The sequence below is a fragment of the Bubalus kerabau genome, chromosome 8 (genome assembly GCF_029407905.1).
Source record: "Bubalus kerabau isolate K-KA32 ecotype Philippines breed swamp buffalo chromosome 8, PCC_UOA_SB_1v2, whole genome shotgun sequence".
NCBI classification, from domain to species: domain Eukaryota; kingdom Metazoa; phylum Chordata; class Mammalia; order Artiodactyla; family Bovidae; genus Bubalus; species Bubalus kerabau.
In genome coordinates, this window is record NC_073631.1 from 22,280,800 (window position 1) to 22,304,834 (window position 24,035).

The following is a 24,035-nucleotide window of genomic DNA, read 5'->3' on the forward strand; positions in this document are numbered from 1 at the left end:
CTTTCCCCCTTTATTTGCTTTCTCTTGAAACTTCCCCCATGTGACCATTTATATCCAATCCTACTTCTTTTGAACTTTCCCACTTGAACCAGAAAGGGTTTGCATCTAATTGTTCAATAATGATGCATTTTCTTTGCATGTATCTGAAGTCTCTAATCAGAAGTCAGAATCCAACTATCACTGTGATACCCCCTCCTGAGGCCCTAACAATAGTCTTCTGCTCGCATCTTTTGCACTGACAGCTCAGAGCCTCACCAAAAACTGCCTTCCTAGGCATTGCCTCCCTTCCTTGTATTTTAAGAACCTCTATATTAGTTTCCTCGGAGAAGGCAATGGCAACCCACTCCAGTACTCTTGCCTGGAAAATCCCATGGACGGAGGAGCTTGGTGGGCTGTAATCCATGGGGTCACTAAGAATCGGGCAGGACTGAGCGACTTCACTTTCACTTTTCACTTTCATGCATTGGATAAGGAAATGGCAACACACTCCAGTGTTCTTGCCTGGAGAGTCCCAGGGACAGGGGAGCCTGGTGGGCTGCCGTCTATGGGGTCGCACAGAGTTGGACACGACTGATGCGACTTGCAGCAGCAGCAGCAGCAGTAGCAGCATATTAGTTTCCTATGGTTGCTGTAATAAAACACCCAAAGTTGCTGGCTTAAAACAAGTTTATTCTCTTATGGTTCTGGAAGCCAGAAATCCAGAATGGTTTTCACTGGGCTGAAATCAAGGCATCAGCATGAATGTGCACCTTCCAGAGAATCTAGGAGGACATTCATCTCCTTGCCTTTTCCAGTCCCCAATGGCTGCCTGCACTCCTTGGCTTGTCACCCCTTCCTCCATCTTCAAAGCACATTACTCCACTCTCTGCTTCCATCTCCTTTAAAGTTGTATCTCCCTCTGCCTGGTTCCAGAAAGGACACTCGTGATTCCACTTAGGGTTCACTGGATAATCCTAAATAACCTTCCCATCTAAAGATTCTTGTTAGTCCATCTGCAAAGTCACTTTGGCCACATAGGTAACACTCATAGGTTCCAGAGGTTAGAACCCAGGTATCTTTGGGGGCCATTATTCAGGTCACTACAGCCACCCCTCCCACTTTTGACCTCTACTTGGCCATCTGGTGACAACGGGTGCTGACATGTGAGTGCACCTTCTGAACACCTTCTGCACCTTGTGCGGGCCCAGGTGAGGGTGCTACACAGGCCCATTAAATATGATCCTGCACTCTAAAATTTGTTCTGAGAAAGGTGATTCTGTGTTTGTGCAGATAGCAGGAGCTATGCTGTGTAAAACTCAGACCGTTTGGTGGTTTTTGTGCCATAGGAGCAGAGATCATGGCAGCAGTTGAGAGAGAAATGACATGCTCCAGAGAGGCAGACAGAGACGGGGGAGGGAATATGACTGAAGAACAAACAGCAGAGTTGGGGAGCCCTGCTGTGATCCCATAGCCTTACTTCCACTGTTGAGGCTCATCTGAGTCCCTACCCTTATCCTGGTCTGCTGGTCGACCCTTTCTTGCTTTCTATGGGATACCTTCATACCTAAACAACAAACTCCTTTTCTTTCCCCTTAGTCTGATTTTGCCATCCTCAGCTAAGAGTCCTAACAATTACAAGAATGTAGAGACAGAAAGAATGTGGCTGGTAATGGGGTAGAGAGGGTAAGACCTGTGGATAAGAATTTGATTCAGTTGATGTTAGGTGGGCTACGAAAAAGAGAGCTCTTGATAACTCTTGATAACTAGCTCTTGATAACTGACTAGCTCCTGCTTGTCAGTGTAATATTCTGGGTCTAGTACATGGTTTTGAATGTCTGGATGTTGTGCAGGGAAAGCTGGTGATAATTGCAACCAAAAGTAAGGAGGGAAATATTTGTGGCATTGAAAGAATAGCTCTTTCTATTCCCTGAAGCACTGTTACTTAATCTCTTGAAGATTCTATAGTTCAAGGTGTATTAGCAAAAGGACAAGCACTTCATTAGGAAAAGGCTATTACGGTGAAGGAAGAGGACATGGAGATTATCCTAGCCCTCTTGAAAGTCCCTAATCCTAGACAACATCCTTGGAGTCACTTTAGAGATTTTTATTGAGAACATGAGAAAGCAGCCTTCCAAGGTCATATAGCAGGTCTCTCATACTTCTCATTTTTCTGTTGTAAACCTCCCTGGAAATGGCCCCAACATAAGCTGGTATTAAAGATCTGTTAGCCAGTAGCAGATAGCCAGCCAGAAGGAAAAATGGGGAAGAAAAGGAGACTGGGGAAGGGAGGCTGGTAAGGGGAGTGGGGGTGGGGCGGACGGTTTTGCCCAGGCTTGGCTCTCCCCTCATGACCACCTCACATGTCTGAAGCACAAGGGTGGAAATCCATATTTTTTTTCAAACTGGAACAGAAACCAAATTTTGTGTATAGCACATACAGTCCTGAACTTGAGTGAAATTTGAGAGCCTTCAAAATTGAGAAGGAAAACAGATGGGGGATCCAAGGGTCAAGTCTGAGAGGAGAGGGAGCCCCGCTCTTGCCCCACGCAGTGTGATGACATCCTTCTCAGCCCAGGAACTGCTTGAGTTAGCAATGCATCTAATGACTCGGGTTCCTCAGGAAATAAAAAGAAATGCCTACCTAAAGCAGAATGAATTATGGCATCAGCAACACTGGAAAAGTAAAAGGGATTTTCTCTCCTATGAAAGAAAGGAGTTGGAGGTTAGCAAGGGTGCTCCCAGCCAAAGAAGATAGGGAGGGGATAGGGGACAGAGAGAAATATACCAGTGGCAATGAGGATGCTGGTGGGGCAGCGGGGGGTGGGAGGGAGAGGGATTGACAGAGAGTCCAGAGAGAAGAGGAAAATCTCTGACATAAATGGGACCACAGCACAATACACCCTCCCCAGGGAGAGATGGTCCCCCTGGCAACACAGCGCACCCGCTTTTTCCTGCAAAAGATGGGGCCTGCTCACCGCTAGGGTTGTATTTTAAACATTAGCTCAACTGACATCTCTTAATAAGGGGCGAGAACTTCATGTATTTTTGATAATGCACCAGTGACAACATCCCTCTGAGTTCAGCAGAGAAATACTGCAAGAGTAAATTGTCAGCGACAGCATCAGTGTCTTCCCTAGGCATCTGAATTAAGTGACAACAGCCACGGCCAGGCCCCTGACATGGTTTTCAGCATCTTTAAAAAAAAAAGGGGGGGGGGGGGCAACCAAATCAAAGGCACACATGTAAGGGAGAGAAGCCTCCTACCCTGGCATGAGAGATACCTTTGATTAAAGCTCAGTCTGACCTTCCTGCTTCATCTCCACGGAAATGGAGACACATTTCCTAAACGCCAGGACTTTACAGAATCATAATGAGCAGAAAGCAAGACACTTTGAGTTACAGTCCCACCTTCATTCCGGAGCAGAGCAGGGAAAGGAGACAGCCAGGGAGGGGCTCCACGGGGAGGGACTCTACCATGTGTTATCAAAAGAACAATGTGGCTCCGTCACCCCAGTTTCTTTGGTGCAAAGGCGGGATTATCTGTGAAACAAGCAGTCCATTCCCAGACACTTCGGATTGCTTTTCTGCACAGCTGAATTCTTAGGTTATTAGCGTTTAGTGGATGCCAATCGTTTGATGGGAGATATTCTACTTTGAGGATGATATATATTAGTAAATAATTCACTCTGGGAAAACAACCCAAGCTCCAGAGAATTTAAAGCAAAAACAAAACCCAACAAAACAAATCTGCTTCAAAGTTAAAGAGGGTAAAATAAACCAGAGGGTTTTACTTCTAGGTTCTTAGATGTTTCATTAAATCATAATTACTTAAATGGCAAAGTGCCCAAGTAGGCTATAGAGTCAATAAGACTTTGCTATTTTTATCACATTAATTTTGGGGGGTCTGAACAATTTCTACCAACTTGGGAAACATGCCCACTGCAGCACTGTAATGTTCTTCTTATGAATTAAAATTTAAAAATAATGAAACCTGGTTCTTATATTACTAGTGCCCTCCACTTTATTTTTGGTATGAATTATAGAACCTAGCACATCTCCAGTACTTAATGAAGATTAAAACATTGTAATAAAATATGTGTATTGGAAGCAAGCTCTCAAAGAAATCATACACGTATTTTTTAAGCTGGAAAAACAGTATTCGCATCCATCATGTTTTTACATAAGCAGTATATGTTGCTCTATGATTTTGGCAAATATATACTCACCGAAGAGAGGAAGGTAGATTTTTCTGAAGGAAGACAGTGCTTACTAAAGAGAAAAATTCTGCCCGCTTATGAAGAATAAAATTACATAATCTCAAACAGCTTCACCACTGTCCCCATTGTCATTTAACATGCTCTTCATGCGTGTCAGGTTTGTGTTCCTGCAAATGGTGAGCATGTGTCCAATAAAATCTCGCCTGTGCCTGCATGGGGGAGGAATGTGTTATGTTCACATCAATGTTCCCAGACTCAACAAACAGGTCGAGTATAGCCTCCGTCTCGGTGAAAGGCAAAAAAGAATCTCGAGAAGAGAAAGGGCTCCAAAGACATTCAAAACTGAGGACATGCTCCCCTCTTGTGGAGAGCTGTGATCCTTACAACGTGCATCCTGAACTGAATGCTTTTATTTTCCTAAAGAAGGGGTCTTGATGGTCTGCATGATTAGGATCTCAGAACAATGTTTGAAAATTCTAGCAGCATCCTTAGTTGTTGTTTAACCCACCTTCTGATGCAGAGGTCATCAAGACCCTGTGTTGTTCACTGTTTTCACTATTATTTACTATTTTCCTACTTTTACTATTCCTCTTTAAAAAAGTAAAATCTTTGCTGTACCTTCTCCCGAAAGAAAATACCCTTCCCTTTCTTTCAACTGCCTCCTCTTGCCCCTCTCCACTGTCTTTATTGATTGTATTGCTTTCTCTGTAAAATAAACTAAAGAAATCTGGACATTTCAGTTTTGTTTTTTGATTATTTTTAATACAAGGCAATTCATGCACAAATGGTAAATGAGTGAAAACTGAGGGAGATATCAGCACCAAGCAAAGAGATGAAAGAAAACCAGACTTGAACACAGCACCTGCCTGCGAGTGCTGGGTTCAAATGACCTCTCTCACCTTAACGCTGGCACACTGGTGTTTCCTTCCCTCGCGGAAGATCGCCTTACCTCCTACTTTATTGAAAAAAGTAGGAAATCGTACATTAATCTGTATTCAAGTTATCATTTCCCTCTTTCATTTACCAGTTTACCTGGGTCCACATTCCAAACCCTTCCACTCACTGCCAGAATGACACTGCGTCCCAGCAAGGCGAATGTCTTCCTATCTCAGAAATGTGCATCTTTGGTGTATTTGTAGCTTGAAATTCTGCCCCTCTACTGCTGCCGGCATGCTTAGTAGCTCAGTCATGTTGAACTCTTTGTGACCCTATGGACTGTATCCTTGCCAGGCTCCTCTGTCCGTGGGACTTTTCAGGCATGAATACAGGTGTGGGGTTCTTTCTCCAGAGTGTCTTCCTAACCCAGGGATCAAACCCATGTCTCCTGCTGATCCTGCTTTGCAGGAGGATTCTTTACCCACTGTGCCATTGGAACTTCCCGCCCCTCTACGGGATTATTCCCCATTATCTACCAACACACGTGTCTTCCATACTACAAACAAAAAGAGAAACAAGACAACCCACAAACAAAACAAAACAACATACCCACCCTAAATCCTGCACTACCCTCTGTCTCCAATGCTGCTGCTTTGGACATTCCTGAAGAAAAGTCTTCAGTGTCTTATTTCTTCCTTGTCTACTCATTGCTCAGTCTGCCTGACTACTAAGTTCAGAGCCTCCCATTCCACTGGCCTTTCTGTGGAAAGAGGCCCCAGACTGCTTTGCACCATCAAGTAGTTCAGCATCTCCTCAGCTCATTTCCTAAACCACTAGTTCCTTGTGTCCCTGAAAGAAGGTTTTAGTGGTTCAGTAATTGTGGGAAGTGCTGTCTGCTACAGGCCCCCAGAAACTCGGTGTAGAGTAAAGTATCTGCCATACTAAGAAGTCCCACAATAACGAGGTCTGATCCTTTTAACTTAGAGCTTCCTCCACATAACTGATTGAGAAATCCTTTTTTGCTTAATACCTATTAAGCACCTGAAGAAAGAGTGTTTCACTGAATGTTTTGCTGTACAAGCAATTCTTCACTTATCCTTGAATCCCTCTGCTTGTGGGCACAGGCAAATCTTTTCAGGGGATAGATTCAAAGGAGGGATTTACTGAGTCTTAGGCAGATTCAGATTATTCTGAATATTCATTGGAAGGACTGATGCTGAAGCTCCAATCCTTTGGCCACCTGATGCGAAGAGACAACTCTTTGGAAAAGACCCTGATGCAGGGAAAGATTGAGGACAAAAGAAGAGGGCAGCAGAGGATGAGATGGTCGGATGGTATTACCAACTCAATGGGCATGAATTTGAGCAAACTCTGGAAGACAGTGGTGGACAGAGGAACCTGACATGCTGCAGTCCATAGGGTCCAAGAGAGTCGGGCACGACTTCGCGGCTGAATGACAAGGCAAATTCAGACACATTGTCCTCTGTGGCTGTACCTATTTGTAAAGCCAATGGCATATGCAGCTGTTTCCTCACACAAATGTCAAATCTTGATACTATCAAATTTTTAAAAAATTTTCTGTGTAAGAAATGATGTATTATTGAGATTTAATGTCTAATTTTAATTCTCTGAACTTTAGCAAGTTAGGGGCAAATGTATATCTATACTTTCCCCTTATGTGAGAGTTGCTGTATATATTATTTGTTCTTTTTTAGGAGGGTAGTTTTTATTCTTTATATATATTCTGGATTCTGATCTCTCTCACATAAAATGGAAATACTTTCACTCAATTTGTTACTTACATTTTAATTTTTGTAATGCTTTTTTGCAACACTTTAAAAAAAATTTCCTGTTCACAATGTTTAAAATTCTAGTATTGTAAAAATTTTCCTCCATACCTTTTAATAAGAGCTTCTCTTTGCTCAAGGAAAAAAAAAGCCTTTGTCTTATATTTTCTGTATCAAATTTTTTATAATTAAATTTATTTTTATTTTAAGGATAATTGCTTTACAATATTGTGTTGGTTTCTGCTAGACATCCACATGAATCAGCTATAGGTATACGTATGTCCCCTACTTCTTGACCCTCCCTCCCAACCCCACTCCACCCCACCCTCCTAGTTTGTTATGGACTTCTTAATTCAACATGTTGCTTCAATCCTTTGATATTATCTCAGTGTCTACTTGTACGGGCACCTCTGTTCAAGTACATAAGGATTTATTTTACAGACTTATTTACAGTGAATTTTAAAACATGAAACGTAGAGACTCTTGAAGAGGGTACTTTCAGATGCATAGCTGTACAATGTAGAAGGACAGTTTGGATGACAAGGAAAACACATACTTTCCTTTGAAATGAAGACTGGATAGTCAGGTAAAAAGATACCTAGTAAACAAAATTTTGTAATAGACTAGATGATAATGCTTGTATTATCCTATTCTGCATTATTGGTAATATGTTATTCAGTAGCATTTTTTTTTATTTCGGCAGTTGAGATCTATCTAAATTTTGATTGTTCTAATTGTCTGTTTGTTAGAATTTAAAACTTACATCCTGAAATTCAGTCCAACACTTAGGAAAATGTTACTTTGCCTGACGCTGTAGTTCTCTTTCTGTATTCATGAAAACCCCATTTTACTAACAAGATTTACAGACAAATATTAGGTGAATTCTGGAACAGGCAGACAAAAAGGATTATGCTATTTCATAGAAGCATAAAATAATCACTACTTTCTTGACCCAGCAAATGAATGCCATTAGTTGATTTCTACTGAGTTTTTACATCAGCAATTCAGATGCAATTAGTGATTTCCATGCAAAGATAAGAACCAATGACGGAGACTCATGGAAAGGTCTTTGTCCTTGGGTGCTCAGGTGGTTTAATGCTGCTGATGAGTTTGTCAATGGCATTCATGAAATAACTGGACCTTAATTTCATTTGCAAATCAGCACTGAAAAGAGTAATGGTCCTAAGAGGAAAAGCATGGAAAGCCACATGAGACCATGACCTGCCAGCCCAAGGCCTGACCACAGGCATGGGCATTCTGCTGCAGATTCTCTCCCTTCTGAAAAAAAAAAGTGTTTCCCAATGTTACAGTCTTGTGGGATGGGAAGGAAGGTGGGAGAGAGCTTCAAGAGGGAGGGAGCATATGTATACCTATGGCTGATTCATGTTGATATGTACCACTACTACTAAGTCACTTCAGTCGTGTCTGACTCTGTGCGACCCCATAGACGACAGCCCACCAGGCTCCCCCGTCCCTGGGATTCTCCAGGCAAAGAACACTGGAGTGGATTGCCATTTCCTTCTCCAGTGCATGAAAGTGAAAAGTGAAAGTGAAGTCGCTCAGTCGTGTCTGACTCTTCGCGACCCCATGGACTGCAGCCCACCAGGCTCCTCCATCCATGGGATTTTCCAGGCAAGAGTACTGGAGTGGGGTGCCATTGCCTTGTTGATGTGTGCTGCTGCTGCTAAGTCGCTTCAGTCGTGTCTGACTCTGTGCAACCCCATAGACGGCAGCCCACCAGGCTCCCCCGTCCCTGGGATTCTCCAGGCAAGAACACTGGAGTGGGTCGCCATTTCCTTCTCCAGTGCATGAAAGTGAAAAGTGAAAGTGAAGTCGCTCAGTCGTGTCCGACTGTTAGCGACCCCATGGACTGCAGCCTACCAGGCTCCTCCATCCATGGGATTTTCATGTGTAGCAGAAACCAATACAACATTGTAAAGCAACTTGCCTTCAACCAAAATAAATGATTTAAAAAAAAAAAAAAAACAACAACTAATTTTAAGGCCTTGCAGGGCTCCACTTTGCCTCCAGCTTTTATTGCAGCCAAAAGGAATCACTGACATTGTCTCACTTGCTGGGGTTCAGAAATCAATTCAATTCAGTTGAGTTGCTCAGTCATGTCCAACTCTTTGTGACCCCATGGACTGCAGCATGTCAGGCTTCCCTGTCCATCACCAACTCAAGGAGCTTGCTCAAACTCATGTCCATCAAGTCAGTAGTGCCATCTAACCATCTCATCCTCTGTCATTTGCTTTTCCTCCTGCCTTCAATCTTTCTCAGCATCAGAGTCTTTTCCAGTGAGTCAGTTCTTCACATCACGTAGTCAGAGTATTGGAGTTTCAGCTATAGCATCAGTTCTTCCAATGAATATTCAGGACTGATTCCTTTTAGGGTTGACTGGTTTGATTCCCTGCAGTCTGAGGGACTCTAAAGAGTCTTCTCCAACACCACAGTTCAAAAGCATTAATTCTTCAGTGCTCAGCTTTCTTTATAGTCCAACTCTCATGTCCATACATGACTACTGGAAAAACCATAGCTTTGACTAGATGGGCCTTTGTTGGCAAAGTAATGTCTCTGCTTTTTAATATGTGGTCTAGGTTGGTCATAACTTTCCTTCCAAGGAGCAAGTGTCTTTTAATTTCATGGCTGCAGTCACCATCTGCAGTGATTTTGGAGGCCCCCAAAATAAAGTCTGGCACTGTTTCCATTGTTTCCCCATCTATGTGCCATGAAGTGATGGGAGCAGACCCAGTTTCTTCACTCTTCTCTTTCACTTTCATCAAGAGGCTCTTTAGTTCCTCTTCACTTTCTGCCATGAGGGTGGTGTCATCTGCATATCTGAGATTATTGATATTTCTCCCAGCAATCTTGATTCCAGCTTGTGCTTCATCCAGTCCAGCATTTTGCATGATGCACTCTGCATATAAGTTAAATAAGCAGGGTGACAATATACAGCCTTGACGTACTCCTTTCCCTATTTGGAACCAGTCTGTTGTTCCATGTCCAGTTCTAACTGTTGCTTCTTGACCTGCATACAGATTTCTCAGGAGGCAGGTCAGGTGGTCTGGTATTCCCTTCTGTTGAAGAATTTTCCACAGTTTTAGAAGTGGCCTAACTTAAATTCAGAGTAATTTTCTTTGGAATAATAAGGTGAATTATTCAATTAGCATGAATTTAAAGTGGAGTCTTGAAAGGCGAGGAGAGACAAAAGGCACGTGACCAGTCTACCATCTTGACTGAAGATCTGTGTCATTGTTTATCCTCCTTGCTTTCCATTTCTTCTTACCATGAATGTGTGCCATCATGGTGAAGATGACTTAGAAGCCAGAGAAGACGGCAAGGCCGCACTGAGCCTGGTCTGCTCATGGGTGAGGAAGGCTCACTGAGGCCCTCCCTGTGACATGAGGTGCACTGTGCAGGCACGTTACCGGCACGAGGCAGACGTGGACGTGAGCGCCGGCCAACGCAGGCACTTGCGCAGCATCAAGTACTGACTGCCAGATAAGGAAGCCGATGAAGCATAGTCATTGTTGACTCTGATCCGTTGCCTGATTGTCACCAAGCACAGTGATAGGAGCTTTCCAGAACTTCTCCTCACAGTCTGGATAGAAAACCAGGGTCATCTCATGCCATATGTGTGAGCTGAATCATTTCAGTCGTGTCTGACACTTTGAGACCGCATGGACTGTAGCCCACCAGGCTCCTCTGTCCATGGGATTCTCAAGGCAAGAATACTGGAGTGGGTTGCCATGCCCTCCTCCAGGGGATCTTCCCAATCCGGGTCTCCTGCATCTCCTGCATTGGCAGGCAAGTTCTTTACCACTAGCTCCATCTCAGAAGCCCATAGGGTCATCTCTTCTACAGTGTAAACCACCTACCCTCACATTTCATGAGATCCATTTCTTCCTTCCAGTGAATATACCCAAGAATTAAATGGCTTCTCTACCCCAGTGTAGGATGCTGGCATAGATCCCCCTTAGGAGGAGCATTACCCACTTATTGTCAGAATGGAATGTATACAAGACAGTCCGCTTTTCAGGCAGGTGTCTGAGTTTGAATACTCAGTTGAATACCTTTAGGAGAAGCGCTCCCTGGCTTCAAGCCACAGTCGAATCTGGGAGCCGTCTTAGCTGTCAGCAGAATGTCGTGAGGGATGCCAATATGATGGCCTGTCTTTATTTTGTGCCAGTTTCTCTTTCCCCCTATTTCGTTGTGTGTTCTTGTCTCAGGACTTATGCACTTACTGTCCTCTCTACTGGAATGCATATCCTTCTCCTCCTCCAGGTCTCTGGTCTCCTCCAGCCCATATCCTTCTTTAGTTAGACATTTTTTTACTCATTTACTTATCCTTTGGCATACTGTCTATTTTACTCACTTATGATATGCCAGGGAATCAGGGATTAAAAAACAGACTGAGTAGTTTTTCTTAGAGTCTGGAAGAGTACCAGGAATACAGTAGATGTTCAATAAATGTTTATTTTAGATTAATGAGTAAAAAATTCATTCTGATCATTCTGAACAGTCCACTGTTCCCTCTGCCTAGTCCATGATTCCTAGGCTGCTGCTTCTGCCCATTATCACAAGTCCAAATCCCTTTAAGACCTTTAAAACCTGCTCAGTGTCAACTCATGCATAGACTCTGTTGATTCTCCCCAGTTATAAATAACATCACCTCTCTGGCCTCCCTAAAACATTTATAAAGAGCACTTCTTTTTTTTTTTTAATGGGAGTATATAGTTGATTTACAAAGTTGTGTTAGTTTCAGGCATACAGTAAAATGATAGTTATACATACATGTCTGTCTGTGTATTTCCAGATTCTTTTCCCTTATGGGTTATTACAAAATACTGAATACAGTTCCTCCCTGTGCTATATAGTAGGTCCTATATATGTTGGTTATCTATTGTACATGTAATGGTGTGTATGTGTTAATCCCATCTATTCATCCCTTCAACTTTTCCCTTTGGTAATCATGTTGTACGTGTGCTCAGTCCTGTCTGCCTCTTTGTGACTGCAGCCTGCCAGGCTCCTCTGTCTGTGGGATTCTCCAGGCAAGAATACTGGAGTGGGTTGCCATTTCCTCCTCCAGGGGATCTTCCCCACCCAGGGATCGAACCCATGTCTCCTGCACTGGCAGGCTGATTCTTTACCACTTACCACTGCACCACCTGGAAATCACATTTATTTTCTATGTCTATTTCTGTTTTGTATATAAGTTCATTTGTATAATTTTTTTTTAATTTAGAAAGCACTTTCTAAATGGTATTATATATACTTATATATATCTTATAATTATTGCTTCATATGAAAAGACATATTTTTTATTAGAATGAGTGATCCTAGAAGCATAACATACTGTTAACATACTGCATTCTCGGAGTATGTGTAAAATACCCCAGAGCTTACAGCCATGGATTTTGCAGTGGAGTTGACCTCGATTTGCTGTCTGACTGCTCTTCTTTACCTGTGCTGGAGGGCTTTGTGGTCTCTCATACCCACCCCCTGGTTATGGGTCCAGGATTATGATTTTAAGATCATGACATGGGGTACTCTCCATGCGCTACAGGTCACCCCCTTATCCACCTCCCCCTGCTTCTCCTTTTGCCAAGTTATGGCTCTGGATAACAGTAACTATTTATCTTAGCCAAATTGAGTGCCTGGGGCAGAGCAGAAATTCAAGAAATATTTGTAAAAAGGAATGAAATAGTAATGGTGAGAACTGAACTTCTAACAAATGAGTATGTTCGTCCTCTAAACACTGCTGGGTGAGGGAAGGTACAACAATGGTGGGAATTAGGAAATGGCACACGGGGACCAGCTTGTTTCCGTTGCATCAGCCAGGGAGACTGCAGTGGAGTGATGGTGGGAGAGAAATTTCAAAGAGCTTAGGAATGAGCTCTCACTTACGACTTTCTGGGTAACCTAATGTGCCATACCATCTGACACATAATGCCAGCCTTCAGTTGAGGGTGCGACAGCTCAATTAATCATTATGGAATAGGATTGCGGAACACACCGGTTTTGTCATTGTTGTTGCTATTGTTTAGTGCTAAGTTGTGTCTGTTTTGCAGTCCCATGGACTGTAGCCCGCCAAGCTCCTCTGTCCATGGGATTTTCCAGACAAGGATATTGGGCCTCTATTCCCTTCTCCAGGGAAATCTTCCTGACCCAGGGATCAATCCCCCATCTCCTGCATTGCAAGTGGGTTCTTTACCACTGAGCCACCAGGGAAGCAAATCTGGATCACGTAGTGCCCACCCAGAGACATCACCAATGTGTGTTGAATGAAAATGTGAATAGATCATTACTATTAGGAACAAAGATAATGCTATTAACATAACTGTTGATATACAAGAGTTGTTTATTTTTAATTGACTTGTCATATTCTAAGACATTTCAGCGTTACTTTTTCAAGGTTGGTTAGTTACCTCTCTTCATGGAAGATTTTTTTTTTTAATGTTTCTTAATCAAAGAAAGCAAACTATGAAAAGGATTGAGTTATACACTGAAAGACGTACTGTTCAGATAGGAGTCATCATTTTTTATTCTACATTATTAGTATTACCTGTGATTATTAAAGATGTCCCCTTTGCTTGTTTATACTCCCTCATGTTCGCATTTTCAACCTCATTTTACCTTCTGTGGTCTTACTTTTCCTAAGGGTTATTGTTAAGTTACTCAGTTTCTTGCAGGTAGTGTTCCATGTCTGCCATCTAGTGGATTAAAGTGTTTAAGACAATTTTTAAGGTGATGCAAAAGTTTAAACTAGGCACAGTGCTGAGAATAGCCATTACTCCTTTCATCAGAGTTCAAAGCAGTGCCTGGACTCCAATTTACCAAATGTGTGTAGTGAAACTGAAAATTGCATTTAATTTTCTGAAATGGTTTCTGGATATATGTGTTTGCTGTCTTATTAAATTTGGCAGAGCTTTTGAAGAGTTGCATAAACAAAGGTAGCCCTGTTATATTTGCTGTGAAAAGTGTGGTGGTGAAACTAATGACAGAAGCAATCTGGGGGAGAAAGGAGAAATACCAGGAGGTGTCTTTTCTGAAGATCATCCAAGATCACAGCCATGCTGTCCTAGAAAAAGAAAATTAGGTCATTAACCTTGCTCACTCTGTGCCATGAAGTATGAACGCTGTTATGGGTTCTCTTTGAAAAACAAAGGGAACACAAAGATGTTTCTGTGGGACAGTATACTAGTAGATGGTTTTGCTTGTATTGTTTACTGATTTTTCTGCATATATGGGTGAAGAATATATTATTTTTATCATCAATCCATGACTTTTCAAATATATTCTCTGATTATAAAAGTGACACAGTTTCCTTACAGATAATTTAGAAAATTCAGAAATATTATAAAATATAAAAAAGACACCTGTAATTTTCCTCTTCAAAACACCATAACCATTATATCATTTTGATGTATTTCCTTTTGGCTTTTCGTCTCTTAATAGACATAATATATTTATAATATTCCTTTGACAAAATTTTAATCAGTTTCATTCCGCTTTTCTTAATTAACATTATAAGACGAACATTTTTATCAGGTGATTCAAGAATACAATTTCTTTCCTTTTTTTTTTTTTTTTTTTTTTTTGCCGCACCACACGGCATAAGCAACCTTAGTTCCCTGCTGCTGCTGCTGCTGTTAAGTCGCTTCAGTCATGTCCGACTCTGTGCGACCCAATGGACAGCAGCCCACCAGGCTCCCCCGTCCCTGGGATTCTCCAGGCAAGAACACTGGAGTGGGTTGCCATTTCCTTTTCCAATGCACGAAAATGAAAAGTGAAAGTGAAGTCACTCAGTCGTGTCTGACTCTTAGCGACCCCATGGACTGCAGCCTACCAGGCTCCTCCATCCATGGGATTTTCCAGGCAAGAGTACTGGAGTGGGGTGCCATTGCCTTCTCTGTAGTTCCCTGACCAGGGATCAAATTCAAATCCCCTGCATTGCAAGGCAGATTCTTAACCACCAGACTGCCAGGGAAGTCCCCCGAAAAATGCCACTCTAAACAGCCATAAAATAATTTTCATTATTGAGTACAAAAGTTATTTAACCAATTCTAATTATTAAAAGCATAGGTGGTTTTCAAATATTTTCCTCTTTAAAATACTGCCACCTTGAACTCGTAATATGTACGCATTGGTGAGAATTTGATTATTTCCTTGAGTACAAATTCCCTTGAATTTTAAGGGTTCAGAATTATGAAATATTTTATGACTTGTGCTTTAAAGAGCAAACTTACCTTTCCTAAAGTTGTAATAATTTTTTTGAAGCTAGCATTGTATGACAGGATCCCTTTCATATCAGCCTTGTAACATCTTTTTCATTTGATTAAATAAATGTAAAAAGAATTTCTCACTGAATGACAATTTGCATTTCTTTGATTATTAGACTGATTCTTTTATGTTTAGCAGAAATTGCATTTCTTACATCATTATTTGTCCTTTTTTCCCTCACGTGGCATTTTTCTTGTTAGAGCTATTTACAAAGAAGCTATTAATCAGTTTTCATCATATATGCTGCCAATCATTTCCCCAACTTGTCATGTGTATTTTACTTGGTTTGTGAAGTTAAACTTTTTGTGTGGAATAAAATTCACCAAATTTTTCCTTTTTGCTTTTATGCACGCAGATATCCTTTTCATTTTCCATCTTCATCTCTCTTTTGCTTATACTTTTCCATTTCCATGTCTTAGAGGCCATGTCTTTTTGTATCTTTTTGAAGATATCCTTTAGAAATAAAAATTATTTTCATTTGGTTATTAAACCATTTTCCAATATAATTATCCCATTAGTCTTTGGGATAAATGAAGAAGCATCTTCCGTAGGTCATAATTAGCATAAATGTCTCTGCATGTATAGAAAAGTTTTTAATTATTCGAGTTAAGTTTCATTATTGTTAGGTTTTCCTTTTTTAAAATTAGAATTTTAATGGGATACTGGGCGACACTGGGTCATGAATTCCTTGCCATCCTAAACCGTACATCTATTTAATATCTTTTATTTAGTAAACATTAGGACAGAGAGAGAAATGAGTGAAGGTTGGAAGTAATGAAGATAATTCTAAATGATACTTTTGCCTGAAACAAACAGGCTGCCAACTATTTCTCTAGCAAAGATGGGTTCATTCTAGATCAACAGAGAATTGCAATTCAGAGTCTACAATGATGGAGAGCTGTATGCAAATCCCCCCACAGCAAGGGAAACAGCATACTTTATAGAGGGAAAAAAAGTTGGGAGGGCTACCATAAACCAAGAATCCTTGCCTTTTCAGTGACCCAGTACTGGCCAGGAAGGAAGAGGAGTCTTTATTCTTCCTGTTGGGCTCTGCTATCATGACAGGGCATGAGAGTGCTCTCTTCTGATCATCCAACTCTGTTTACTTTAGCTTCCTGTTTATTAATTTTGTAATACTGATTCATGTCTGACACCAACAACACAGATATGCTTGCCTTTTTACTGCAATTGTGCATCAGGTTAATTCCTTTGATAACTCAAATAGGAAATTGAGGCAGTCAGAATGGCTGGAGTTTTGATCCTTTAAACATTTCTCCCTCCTACACCTTGCTCACATTGCTCAGTCACTCAGTTGTGTCCAACTCTGCGAGACCCCATGGACTGTAGCCTGCCAGTCTCCTCAGTCCATGGGATTTCCCAGGCAAGAATACTGGAGTGGGTTGCCATTTCCTCCTCCGGGGGATCTTCCTGACCCCAAGGATCGAACCTGCATCTCTTGCATCTCCTGCATTGGCTCAGCCATTGCCGAACTCATTTTTCTCCCATCCATACTTGTAGATGTGAAAGGCTAGTGAAATGGAGGAGTATGGCATTCCAAGGCACAGTGTGCGCTTCCTCTACAGTCCATCTGATAACCTGAGCGTTCAGCCCTTTGGAGGGGGGAAGGCACCTTGAATGACAATGCAGCCTGCACACTCGTTAGTGGTTTTACCTTGTAATCCTAGATGAAGGCAAATGAAGGGAATGCCCATCAAATTATCTTTTGTTCAGTTCTTTCCTTCTTGCCCTCCTCCAGCTTCAATTTCCCCTCCTCCAGCTTCAACACCATAATCTAAAGTTTAAATGCATATGAAGTTAAACAATAATTTATCATGCCTCCATGCAGTGGTATGGAAAAGGCAATGGCACCCCACTCCAGTACTCTTGCCTGGAAAATCCCATGGGTGGAGGAGCCTGGTAGGCTGTGGTCCATGGGGTCGCTAAGAGTCGGATACGACTGAGCGACTTCACTTTCACTTTTCACTTTCATGCATTGGACAAGGAAATGGCAACCCCCTCCAGTGTTCTTGCCTGGAGAATCCCAGGGACGGGGGAGCCTGGTGGGCTGCCATCTATGGGGTCACACAGAGTCGGACACGACTGAAGCGACTTAGCAGCAGTAGCATGCAGTGGTAAATGGTTAAGAGCCAGACCTAGGTCAGCCCACCTGGCTTGAGTGCTGTTCCTACCTGTGGGCAAGTCACTAAACTCTTAGTATGACTCCCCTTTCTCACTCTTAGTGTGGTTACAATTCTACCATCTTCATGGAGTGGTTATGAGGATAAACTGAGATAACCCAACTAGCACATTTAGAAGAGGGTCTGACACAGTAAGAGCTCTAGAATATTATTGAATGTATGTAGAGTTGACCGCCCTTAAACAGAACACTCAATATGTCCAAGTGGGAGCTTCATCCCAGCAAGGAAGATCTGAGGGAAGTAATTTTACACTCTTATACTAGGAGTCTCCACATTATTGTTATTATTGTTGTTTAGTCGCTCAGCTGTGTCTAACTCTTTGTGACCCCATGGACTAGTTCGCCAGGCTCCTCTGTCCATGGAATTTCCCAGGTGAGAATACTGGAGTGGGTTGTCATTTTCTTCTCCAGGGGACCTTCCCAACCCAGGAATCGAACCCGGGTCTCATGCATTGCAGGTAGATTCTTTACCACTGAGCCACCAGGGAAACTCCTCTATAACTATATTCAAATGTTAATTTTCAGGGAGCAGAAATTTGACTGTTAGATATCACAGATAATTTGAGGTCAGAGATACATACAGGTTCTCCCTAATAATAACACAAGTCTATGTGTTTGGGGTTTGCATTACACCAGCCTCTTTGAACGAGCATACGGGAAAATGGGGAATTAGGAGAGTTCCAGCTGAACTTTCGGAACCACAGGAGCTAGAACTATTCTCTCAGGATTTCTTTCTTGCTTGTCTTGCCTTTCTCTTCCTTCTCACTGTCACCTGGCTCTCTCTGCTTCCCAGGTCTCAGGGTCAAAAATATTACTTTCAACAATTCCAAGTTTGTTATTAATGCTCCAGCCACCAAAGCCACAGAATGAATCAATGCTGCATTCCAATTCTAGCTCCACCAATCTCTCAGACCAGTAGAGTGAGGCCCCTTCTATGATGTAGGTGAGTATGCTTCCCACTCCTGCTGCCTCAACTGAGGCCCCTGAGGGCTGGGCGTTAACACAGAAAATGTTCACTAAATGATGATTTCTAAATCTCTGTTGGGGTAGAGAAACTACAGATGCTAGAAATTACAGATAATGAAGGCAATTTAGAGAAAATGATGAGAGCTCTGAAATAACAAACATTGATTTATGACTTAAAACTTTATACCTTACTTGAGTCCACAAGAGGAACCAGAGAGCAAATTGCCAACATCTGCTGGATCATCGAAAAAGGAAGAGAGTTCCAGAAAAACATCTATTTCTGCTTTATTGACTATGCCAAAGCCTTTGACTGTGTGGATCACAATAAACTGTGGAAAATTCTGGAAGAGATGGGAATACCAGACCACCTGATCTGCTTCTTGAGAAATCTGTATGCAGGTCAGGAAGCAACAGTTAGAACTGGACATGGAACAACAGACTGGTTCCAAATAGGAAAAGGAGTACGTCAAGGCTGTATATTGTCACACTGCTTACTTAACTTATATGCAGAGTACATCGTGAGAAACACTGGGCTGGATGAGGCACAAGCTGGAATCAAGACTGCCGGGAGAAATATCAATAACCTTAGATATGCAGATGACACCATCCTTATGGCAGAAAGTGAAGAACTAAAGAGCCTCTTGATGAAAGTGAAAGAGGAGAGTGAAAAAGTTGACTTAAAGCTCAACATTCAGAAAACTTAAGATCATGGCATTCTGTCGCATCACTTCATGGCAAATAGATGGAGAAACAGTGGCTGACTTTATTTTTGGGGGCTCCAAAATCCCTCCAGATGGTGACTGCAGCCATGAAATAAAAAGGCACTTACTCCTTGGAAGAAAAGTTATGACCAACGTAGACAGCATATTAAAAAGTAGAGACATTACTTTGTCAACAAAGGTCCATCTAGTCAAGGCTATGGTTTTTCCAGTAGTCATGGATGTGAGAGTTGGACTATAAAGAAAGCTGAGCGCAGAAGAATTGATGCTTTTGAACTGGGGTGTTGGAGAAGACTCTTGAGAGTCCCTTGGACTGCAAGGAGATCCAACTAGTCAATCCTAAAGGAAATCCATCCTGAATACTCATTAGTAGGACTGATGTTGAAGCTGGAACTCCAATACTTTGGCCACCTGATGCAAAGAGCTGACTCATTTGAAAAGATCCTGATCTGGGAAAGATTGAAGGCAGGAGGAGAAGCATATGACAGAGGATGAGATGGTTGGATGGCATCATCGACACAATGGACATGGGTTTGGTGGACTCTGGGAGTTGGTGATGGACAGGGAGGCCTTGCGTGCTGCAGTCCATGGGGTCGCAAAGAGCTGGACATGACTGAGTGACTGAACTGAACTGAACTGAGTCCGCAAAACTTTGAGACCAGAAAGTGATTGAAGTACAAAATTTTATTTTACCAAATAATTTGGGGGAGGGGCACATCTATCTATAAAGCAAAAATAGCGCAGCTATGGTTTCTTTTAAACTGTATTCACACTCAGCTATTCTTAAGATCAGTATTTATTTGAGGGGAACTATAACATTTAGAACTGAATTCTTCTAAGACAGTGCTCCTTGCAGCTGATACTCAGCAAATGACTTTCTATAGATTTAATTTATCCTGCAACTATTGACTGTGAGATTTAGAAAACCCTAAGTAAGCTGTGTGTTACTAAAGTCTCTGATCTAAAACTGAGTATGAAGTTCCCTGTCCCTTGTAAACAGATAAAATAGCACACTATTTTTTTTCTGAAGCACCCATTCCAATCGACCAACCTTTGGGTACCCAGTGTTCTATGGTACCTGCTTAAGGCTGTCAGGATATAGAAAGCTAGTTTTGCAGAATAATTGTTGAAAATGTTGGTTTCTTTCCTTTTTTTACATTCTGTATTATTTCAATTTGCAGAAAAACAGAGATGAATAAACAGACACTTAGGTATTCACCAGTTAGATATAAGCAATATTGACATTTTACCGTTTTGCCTGAGACCTGTCTGAATTTACATGCAGAGTAATGTATGTATCTTGAAGTTAAATAAGGTTTGTCAAAGACATGCTTTCATGTAACCACATTGCCATCAAGAAATAGTGCTTTTTGGGACTTCTCTGCTGGTCCAGTGATTAAGACTCTGCTCTTCGAGTGCAGGGGGTACTGGTTCAATCTCTGGTTGGGGAACTAAGATCCCACATGACACGTGGCCAAAAAAAAAAAGTTTCCATTACTCTAGCATGCTCTCTTATGCCCCTTCCCAGTTAACAATAGTCCCAAACCCCCAGAGGCGATTTTGAATTCCACCAAAATTATTTTATCAGAATTATTAGTTGTCTTAGAAGTTTATGTAAATGAAATCATGCTGTTTGGATTCTTTGGCTTAGAATAATGTTTTGTGACTCATCCATGTTGGTGCATGCCTTAATAGATTATTCCTGTTTTAAACATTTCTGAGTAGCATTCTCTTGCACAGATATACCAGTGTTTGTTTATTCTTTGTCCATTGATGGACATTTGGGTTGTCTGTAGTTTTTGGCAAGTGTAAAGAAAGCTACTGTGAACTTTCTTGTACAATTCTTTTTGAGGGCATGTATTTTTGTTTCTGTGAGTAAATGCCTGGGGAAAGAGTTGCCGGATCATAGGATAGATGTATGGACTTCTCAGGTGGCTCAGTGGTGGCAGGTTAAGAATCCACCTGCCAATGCAAGAGGAGCAGGAGAAGAGAGTTCAATCACTCAGTCAGGAAGATCCCTTGGAGGAGGAAATGGCAACCCACTCCAGTATTCTTGCCTGGAAAGTCCCATGGACAGAGGAGCCTGGCAGGCTACAGTCACGGGGGTCGCAAAGAGTCAGATATGACTGCAGGCATGCACCCAGGGTAGACGTATAACATAAGAAGGTGCAGACAGTGTTCAAAGTTGATGAACCACTGTACGATCAGGCCACTCAAGTTGGCTCTTCTGTTTGTTCTCTGTACATTGCCTGCTCCACCTGTGTCTGCCTCACCTACACCTACTCATGCCACTCACCTAACTACAAACCTGCCCCCGCCCCAGTCAGTAACTGTTCTAACCTTTAAGTCAGAACATCTTCACCTGATAGCCACTCACAGGAGCCGTAAGGGGCGTGCCCCTTTGCTAGTTTCCCTGGTAACCGATGAGCCACCTGACGCTAATGCCTCCGTAAGTGGTAACCTCCCCTCCCGCGGGAGTGTGAAGTGCCGCCGTGTTCTGCCCACCAGTCACACACCGTCGGGTGTTGCTCCAGGACCTTGCTTCAGAAATGTAAGTAAGATCCTCTATCCATGAAACCAGGGGTCCCCAAACTCCAGGTTACTATGCTTGATGATCTGAAGTGGAGCTGATATAATAATAATAATAAATAATAGAAATAAAGTGCATGATAAATGTCACGCACTTGGATCATCCCCAAACTATCCCTCTACCCGAGTCCATGGAAAAATATTCCACAAAACCGGTCCCTGTTCTCAAAAATATTGGGGACCCCTGGATTAAACCAATGATGCTTCTGTCGCTACCAACTCCAAGCTCTTTCTCTGATCTTGAAGCTGGACAGGTACAGGGCTTGCAGGTCTGTGGGGTGCAGCCCAACAACCATTTTACAATCTAATCAATAATACATGTGAGTTCCAGTTGCTCTCTATCCTCACCCATATTTGGGGCAGTCAGTTTGAAACAGATTTATAATTCTAACCTTTAGTGTTTGTGTAATGGAATGCCATTGCTTTTTAAATTTGCATTTCTGTAATAAGTTACCTTGAGGCCTTTTCATGAGCTCATTGGTGTTTTTCTGTCTTCGTTTGGGAAGGTTTATTCCTGTCTATCACCCATTTATGTTTATTTGGATTGCTTTCTTTTTCATATTGAATTGTAGCAGTTATTTATATATTTTAGAAGCCAGAAGTTTGTGATATAAAGATCAGAAAAGAAGTATAACTGTCTCTTTTCAGGTGAGAAGATTGTTTACTTAGAAATTCTTTTAGTAAGTCTTGAAGTAGTGTGGGTCTTGAAATTTTTGTTTTTCAGAATTGTCTTGATGATTCTAGTGCTTTACATTTCCAAATAAGTTTTAGAATCAGCTTGTCCATTTCTTCCAGAAAGTCTGTTGGGACTTTAATTGATCTTGCTTTGATTTTATAAATCATTGCTGCAGAGTGGACGTGTCATGTCCTGGAACCCACAAGAGTCCTTAAGATGGACTGCCAAGTGAGGGTTCTTAGGGTTGGGCAGGGAAAAATTCAAGAGCAAGCGAAAGAAAAGCACAAGCAAGCTTATTTAGAGGGATATACTCTCCAAAGACACAATGTGAAACCTTTCAGGAAGTGAATGTGGGCCAGGGCATGAGGTCTTTGGTTTTTATGGGCTAAGTAATTTCATAGGCCAACAAGTGGGAGGAATATTCTTGCTATTCTAGGGAAGGGTGGGGATTTTCCAGGAATTGGGTGACTGCTCATGTTTTGGCTTTTATGGTCTCAGAACTGCCATGGCATAAGGGCAAATGATATTTAGTATTCAGATGAAGGTACAATGAGACAAAGGTTAACGACTGGATTATTCGCCAAGCCACCTTGGTTTCAGCTGGTCGCTGTCACATCCCAGCAGCTGAGTCCCTTCTTCATCATCTAGAGTTTCTATCTGCCCCTTTCCCTCCTTTCACAAATCAATTTGGAGACAATCGAGATCTTAACGGCTAATATTGATTTTTTCCCACTTCACAAACATGGTATATATCTCTTCATATATTTTGATTTTTAAAATTTCTCTCAGCAATGTTTTGATGTTTTCAGTACAAAGATATTGTGCATCTTTAATTACATGTATCCCTAAATATTTTATTTTTGAATGCTATTATCAGTGATAGTTTTCTAAATTTAATCTTCCATTTGTTGGTTGCTTGTATACAGAAATACAATTAAATTTTATAATTGCATTATGTGATCTTTTAAATTCATCTATCCAGTCCTGTAGTTGTTCTCCTAAATTCCTTGGGAATTTCTATGTAAATGATTGTATTATCTGAAAACAGAAAAATTTTCCTTTTTTCTTTTTGAACTTTATATGCTTTCTTTTTTCCTGGCTTTATTGGAACATCGGATTCAGTGTACTGTTGAACAGAAGTGATGAACCCAGACACCCTTGCATAGTACCTTATCTTAGGAGAAAACTATTTGCCATTAAGCATGAGGTTAAATGTAGGCTGTTCATAGATGCTTTTTATCAGTTGGAGGAAGTTTTCTCATATTCTTGGTTTAATGGGAGTTTTTATCAATAACAGGTTTTGAATTTTAACATTTTTCTGCATTTATTGAGATGATCATGTACATTTTCCTTTTGAATTTTTTCATTTGGTGAATTACATTTATTAACAAATATTGATTAATTGACACTGCTTAACACCTCACATTCATGTGTGATAAACCTGATTTTGTCATTTATCCTTTTATCTATTTCTGTGTTTAGTTTGCAAATTTTAAAAGAATATTTATACGTATCATGAGGGATATTGATATTAATCTTCAACTTTACTTTCACTGTTATTCTCAGACTTTCATATTAATTTAAGCTGGTCTGATAAAATTATTTGGATATAACCTATTATCACTTCTTTTCTTTTTTTTAAATTTTTTTTAAATTTTATTTTATTTTTAAACTTTACATAACTGTATTAGTTTTGCCAAATATCTAAATGAATCCGCCACAGGTATACCTGTGTTCCCCATCCTG

General features: G+C 41.3%; 1 long non-coding RNA gene across 10 annotated transcripts in view; it reads left to right on the forward strand.

Moving 5' to 3' along the window:
- The window catches only part of LOC129658957 (uncharacterized), a 134,672-nt gene that overhangs the window by 42,325 nt on the left and 68,312 nt on the right, over window positions 1–24,035 (forward strand). For 4 of the 10 annotated variants that reach the window (XR_008717623.1, XR_008717620.1, XR_008717613.1 and 1 more), the window contains exon 1: window positions 21,462–21,575. The exons of 3 other annotated variants lie outside the window; for them this stretch is intronic. This is a non-coding gene — a long non-coding RNA (uncharacterized LOC129658957). Of the gene's footprint in view, window positions 1–21,461; window positions 21,576–24,035 lie in introns of those variants that run through there. 3 more of the 10 variants (XR_008717618.1, XR_008717619.1, XR_008717617.1) reach the window with 2 other exon arrangements.